The sequence below is a fragment of the Photinus pyralis genome, unplaced genomic scaffold (genome assembly GCF_008802855.1).
Source record: "Photinus pyralis isolate 1611_PpyrPB1 unplaced genomic scaffold, Ppyr1.3 Ppyr1.4_LG5, whole genome shotgun sequence".
NCBI lineage: Eukaryota > Metazoa > Arthropoda > Insecta > Coleoptera > Lampyridae > Photinus > Photinus pyralis.
This window is the reverse complement of record NW_022170596.1, coordinates 21,573,299-21,580,463: the sequence shown is the minus strand read 5'-3', so window position 1 is coordinate 21,580,463 and position 7,165 is coordinate 21,573,299. Positions and strand designations below refer to the sequence as shown.

Genomic DNA, 7,165 nt, shown 5'->3' with positions numbered 1-7,165 from the left:
ATAATAGTACATTATATATCAAGGTAGAGAAGTCCACTATTATGGCCTGAGCACCAAGATTACATCTCGAGGCGCTTGCGCCGAGGGGTGTAAGGTGCGAAGGCAATAATAGACTTCTCTACCGTGGTATATATACTATTTTTTTCACTACTAGCACTTGAAATCCTCTAAATTAACATATTTTATTGATAAGAAAGTGAACGGTTGGACAGAATTTTTTGTTTCTTAATTTAACATGTCAATCAAGTACGTGGAAGCACAAGTCAAACAGGCCGTATTTTGTTCTGTCATTGAGATTTTTCAAAGAGTAATTTCGTTCGAATTTTTTCAAAATATGATAATTTTAGGTATGTAATTTCTCTGGAAATGGCGGATGGTGGCAATTATTCATTTTAGAGAACTTGTCTAAACGTTTATTGAGCGAAATTTCGGGTTATGTTTTCTAAAAGTGACAGCGTGACAGTTCTCATTATTGACTACTAGTTAATAATAAAAAATTATTAACCACTTTGAACAAATGCCGAGAAAGCCTACTTTACAAGTGGAAAAAAGGTTAATAATCATGTCATCAGACGCTAGTAGTGAAAAAAAATTGTTTGTCATGTATATTTAACTGAACAGGAAGAGGAAATGTTAAAGTTGTTTTATGCCCGCCAAGTAATAACGTCTGTATTTACTGTGCAGTACCCAAATCGACGGATTCCAAGCAGTACCACAGTAGACAGAATTGTGGGCAAGTTTCAAAAACAGACACAGTGTTAAATCACTGCAATAACGTTCAAAATGTTTATCAAAATCATCAGGAAAAGGGAAACGACAATACATTCATCGTTTTGGCTGCAGTAGCGGAAAATCCGAAGTTTAAGAACAATTCTTCCTCAAATCAATTTCTTTTTCTTCGATTATGTACTCTGGTTCCGAAGATGATAGTATCTGGTGCATAGATGCAGCATTACATTCTCTAAAAAACCTACTCCATAGACGCTTTTTCTTGCGTTGGATAGTTGAAACAGAATTAAATATGAAAATCGTTCGACGTCAAACAACGTTAACTTAGATGCGATGCGCTTGTAGTTTGTTAAAAGATTCCAAAGCATCACTGATTTATAAAAATGTAATTTTTTATTTTGTGGATCTCTACGGTTTTGAAACACGGAAAATTATGAGTAATAGTATGAACAAATGCAGTATTTTTTTCTCTAAAAAAAAACCTATTTAGACTTTTGCTCTAAAATAATTAGGGGGCTAGTAATTGACTAAAGAAATTACCATGGAAATCCCTATGCTGCGTCGCGCTAGGCACCACCCGGTATACTGGATTATGAAAAACCACTTGTTTAGGACTACTGCAATAGATAAACGGAGACGGACGATACTTATAGTGTTTTCGATTGGCAAAACTCGTACTGCACGAGTGTTGCACGAGAAACTAAAGAAATCCATGCAAAAATTGCTCTCAATGGAACATAAATATTCGTAAATATTTGCTGTCATTTGTCCATAACCTCATTTTAGATTTGTATTTATACAATGATTTAGGTAATCGACAAATCTGTATTCTAAAAAATGACTGAAACGATTTCACTATTATTTATGATAAACAATGAGGAATATAAATTTGAAATGCCTGTAAAGAACCAATTTTTGGCGTTCACTTTAAAGAGTAAATGCAACTTTTTGTAAAGTAGAAGTTATATGGCTAGTTCATCATCTTCGCTATCGCTAGATGACAACAAAAAACTCTCCAACGCAAGAAACAAATTCAAATTGGCGCACTTTTATTTTGAAAATTTGCTCCACGAGCTCTCCGACCTCGTGCGTCAAAATTTGCATTTAGTGCGTAATTGTTGCATCACATTTGCCAATGGAACACAGAAAATTGCCCTAAAATTACCAATAGAACGTAAAAATTGCACTCGTGCAGCACGAGTTTTGCCAATCGAAAACGCTATTATTTAACAATTTTAACCTAAAAAAAATCAAAGTACACCATGGATGAGAAAATTTATCCACCCCCCTTATTCAACGACGGCACCAACAGCACCATTGGGTTTTGATTCACAACATCAACAAATTCCCCTATACCCCATGAATCAAGGGTTACAACAACCACCTTTCCAACAGTACGACAACCGCGGGCAGCCACCACCTTTAAATGCATATAACGCTGTACCTACTGTGCCAGTTACCTACTTTGCACAACCCCAACAGACAATTGTAGCATTAAATTCTACTCCACGAGCCTACCAACCGATACCAAGAGTAACTGTTGCTATCAATATCTGATTAAATCATTAAATCGTTCTTTACAGTTTGGAATTACAAATCGTAAGCACCAGTACATCGCCCTGGGTATATTCGGAGGAATATTTCTGGTTATGGTGATTATTGGAATAGTAATAGGTGTCGTTGTATCACGAGATATTAGCGAATCTAATAGGAGACATGAAGAATTTAGAAAAAAACTTTCCCTAAGCTAAAACACCTGTTTCCGGTTACTTACATTTTACCTCAATGATATTTATATAGGTACTCAATGTTGCATTTCAATTTGATGATTACCTTAATTATGATCTGCTGCTAGAAATTAATATCGGCTATTGTATGCTAAGTGTTAATAACGATTGTGTTCTATGTGTGCTTCTTTTCTATGGTGGACAAACTTCTTTTTTCCACAACTGCTTTGAAAATGCACAAAAAGAAACGTGAAATGGCTTTGAAGGTTGCACTTTACACACATGTATCAATAGCCTTCATATTCATATAATTTGTACCACTAAACCATCATACCTGTGTGAAAACTGCGCTTTTCCAAACTTGCACATATAACATTTTAATTTTGAATGTGATACTGGTATTGGTTGTATTTGCCTACATCAAATTTTGGTTGATGGTTGACACAATGATTGTATGTACCTATATGTCATTATCAAAATATTTAGATTATTCAAAAAGTACCATCTTCTATATAAAACAACCGTGGCCTTGAGTTATTTCTAACACCGAGGCCTAAATGTGTCAGTAGTAAAAGAGACATTGAAAATATACCTAATGCAGTTTTACTATTTTTGTATGTTACTTTACAAATAAATAAATGTGCCTTGTTTTTACTTTTTATATACAAGTTTAACTACTAATCTATGCTATATGCAAAGTATTTACATATTAATAAAGTTATGTAATTATATTCTCGTATAAATATATTTTAAATTTGAATATTGTTATTTTTTGGTTCCTTAATTCTAGCAACTTAAAATGAACTTAAAAAAATTAAAACCACAGCAACACTAGTGCGCAATGACCGATGGGCCCAAATTAACGAGGAGATAAAAGTCGCCACTTTTGTAAGTTGGGGTTGAGAAAATCGGGGAGTGAGGTCTACAGAAATATATTTTATATAGACACATCTTCTAAGCAAGAACATTTGGCCTCCTAGGTCTCGTCTAATGAATGGCTCCTTTGAATTTGAAGTTCAAATATGATTACTAAAAATTATTTGATCCGACGACGGTAAATGTCAATGTCATAAAAAAATATTATTGTCCAATCGACTGCTTCAGATGTGTGAAGAATTAGAACATTACAAAGTCCATTCACCTTGAATGATAGTATTACGCCGTTGTGCATATGCGCAACAATATTCCGTCTCGTAAATAAATTTTATTTAGTTTTAATAATTGTGCATTACAATTTCCACTATTGTTCGTATTTAACGTAATATTTTCCAAACCGTAAATTATCCTTTGGGAATGAGAAACATAAAAAACTTAGATTCGCAATTTTAAGCTTTTGCCTTTCCACCCTATGAAAATCTTTTATCAACGAGAATGCATCTAACACAAATCAAACACGGCCTGCGCTTAATTATACCGACTTAACTGCGCTGAACGTTTCATGCTAATAGTCCAGGGAATAGAGGGTTTTAACTTGCAAAATGAGAAGTAGTTCCAATTTCTTTTGCATGTCATAGACAGTCATCTGGTGGTTAAGAATCTAAGTTTTCGACCTCCCACCCCTTGTGCTTCCCCCGTACCACCCCCAAAACCACTGAAATTTGATTGGTTTCTTAGTTTTTCAATCACGTCTTTTTAATGGTTCACTTTAGAAAAAAATATTGTTATTAGAAATTGTAGACCATAAAATTCTACAGAACTTTGATATACACTACTTTTTTGTGAAATGTTTATTAAAAAAGATATAGAGCTTGAGAGTTGGTTATATTTTGAAAAATTCTGAAATTTCTATGTGGATGTTTTAACCACATTTTATACTTTATCTCTATAATTCAGAGTTTTATGAGAAAATATCTTGAACTTATCGTGGTATAAACCCCCTACCCTGCACCCTTACCAAAGGGGATGCATAATATATAGTTCAACTTTCAACCCCTACTGGGGATATTTGAATCACTGTGAGATTGTAGCGCTTTCTAATATACTTTTGAAATTAAAAAATTGTCTCACTTCCCCCCCCCCCCCCCGTAGAAATAGATGTTTAAACGCTCTTGTGAAGTTAGTCAGAGAGTACAACGCTTATTACATATGTGTTCTATTCCTCTTTAAATATCTATTCCTACCGCGGTTGGGGGGGCGGGGGAAGAGGGATGAAGGTTTTTAAGGATGAAGCTGAACTAAAGTGAGATAATTTTTTTGTTTCAAACGTATATTACAAAGCCCTACAATCTCATAGTGATTCAAATATCCCCACCAGCAAGGGTTGAAAGTTGAATTATTATGCATCCCCTTCGGTAAGTGTGGTGTCACACTATGCGTTTTTACCGCTCCCGCTAAAACGCTCCTGTTTGACGGGATGATAATATCACACGTTATTAAATGGTACCAGTCACATATATGCGTTTTCGCCGCACCAACCGGATGCAACCGCATCCTGCTGCCGCTGCGCAGGATGACATGACAACCACAATGACATGAAACCACGTGTTGTTGCACGTTGGTTGTCATCAGTTGTCACACTGAGCGTTGCAACCGGGTGTTTTGTTAGGTTTACAATGTTTGATGTCGGTGTATTCATCGAGTGCGTGCATGCAAAAACTGCACTGTGGGAAAAACAATCTAAAGAGTATGTAGATAAAAACTGTAGGGAGAAATCATGGGTAGAAATTGAATTTTTGGACGGTAATATACAAAAAAAAGATTTTCTTGTTCATTCGAATTTTTTATTATTAGATTCTCGTCCTGAATCAATCCAATATTGAGGATATTCTGCTTTCGCAATAACCCCTCCGCTTCAAACGCACAAACCATCTTTAACAATAATTGAGGCATGACACTACTTAGACTGCCAAAATATAGCAAAAACGCATCCCGTTAGACCGGAATAGTGTGACAAGTAGATCTCATCCTGTCAAACCGCATCCGTTTTAGCGGGAACGGTAAAAACGCATAGTGTGACACCACACTAAGGGTGCAGCGTAGGGGCTTTATTCCACGATAAGTTCAAGATATTTTCTCATAAAACTCTTAATTATAGAGATAAAGTATAAAATTTGGTTAAAACACCTACATACAAATTTTAGAATTCTTATAAATATAAGCAACTCTGAAGCTCTATATCGTTTTTAATAAACATTTCACAAAAAAGTAGTGTATATCAAAGTTGTGTAGAATTTTATAGTCTACAATTTCTGATAACAATATTTTTTTGTAAAATGAACCTATAAAAAGATATGATTGAAAAACTAAAAAACCAACCAAATTTCTTTGGTTTTAAGGGTGGTACGGGGGAAGCACAGGGGGTGGGAGGTCGAAAACTTGGATTCTTAACCACCAGATATTCTTTCATGACATGCAAAAAAAATTGGAACTACTTCTCGTTTTGCAGGAAATGGTCCATTTTCAGTCTCTATTTCCTGGACTATAATTGGAATAACGCAATATAAAATCCACGCTGCAGTAAATTACAGGTGGTGGACTTTAATTTGCTCACGATTCAACGCGCATTCTTTGACGACTATCTTCGAATAATTAACTCGCCCTACTATTTTTCTGTTTTGAGTGACACTCATTCCGAGGTGCAAAGCGTTTGAGCTAATAAAAGTAATTTTTTCGTCCAATCAGATTGCTTGACAGCCATAAATTGACCCAACGTGGAGTAATTTCCTGATGAGTTAGCAAAACCCACGCTACATAGCAGCCTCGATAACAACAACCGCAAAATCACCCTACAATCCGAATCAACCAAGCAATATCTCACAACCCACTGGAGCCAAAGCTTCCACACGCCATGTAAAATTTAAGTAAAGTTCGAATCAAATAAAATCCGTTAGCTCCCGTTGCAAGTGTTTAATAAACTCGATTGTAGCCGGGAGCTCGAGAAGTTATGTGGCAAGAAGAATTTAAAGACTACAACCAATTACTCAAAAGCAGGAGTTAGAACCGGCATCGGAACCGATTGTACTTCACTTATAAGCCTCTCACTTAGAACCAGAACCGTTATTTAAGAAGTTATGATAACGGGAACCCCCCTCGCCCTCGTTCTAGTCTTCTAATTATATTATCATACTTTCTGGAAAGTACGTCATATCCGCTGTCATTCTTGATGGCCAAGAATAAAATCTCGCTTTCTGAGTTGCGTTATTCAGAATTTGCAAGAAATTTCAAAAGCCCAAAATCGCTTTTATTAAGAGTTGCCTACTACTAATTTCTAGCAACTCACCCTTCAATATTTTACAATGACTAATACCGAAAATGAATCAAAAACAGTAAGAGGGTTGAAGAGCGTAGGAGGAAAGCAATAGCAGAAAAGAAAAGTAGAAAAAGACAGGCAGTTTACAGAGGCGGAACGAACGAATAAGCTTCAATTAAACCTAAAAAAGTAATTAATAATTTGTTTTTTTTAATAATAATTTTATTTATTTACTGAACCCACAGAAACGGAACCGGAACCTATATTTCATATGGGTTGCAACCCGTGCTCAGCAGTAAAAAAACTATGTACTGTATAAAATTCTGTTTATAAAACTATAACTACAAAATTCGAGCTCCTAGCGTTTAATCGCTGATAAAAAGCTACCTACCTAGCTTTTAATTACTTAAAAAATCGTCTGATTGGTTAGAATTTGAAACAACCACCAAGCTGATTGGTCGAATATTAATGGAGTGTATTAATCACTTAAAAAATCATCTGGTCAGAAGTTGAAACAATC

At 35.3% G+C, this 7,165-nt stretch overlaps 1 protein-coding gene and 1 long non-coding RNA gene across 2 annotated transcripts in view; one reads left to right on the top strand and one right to left on the bottom strand.

Moving 5' to 3' along the window:
* The window catches only part of LOC116170900 (elongation factor Ts, mitochondrial), a 33,500-nt gene that overhangs the window by 25,597 nt on the left and 738 nt on the right, over positions 1-7,165 (bottom strand). The gene's annotated exons all lie outside the window — the stretch shown is intronic.
* Positions 1,888-3,103, top strand: LOC116170901. The gene is made up of 2 exons (XR_004145338.1): positions 1,888-2,262; positions 2,313-3,103. It is a non-coding gene; the product is annotated as an uncharacterized LOC116170901 (long non-coding RNA).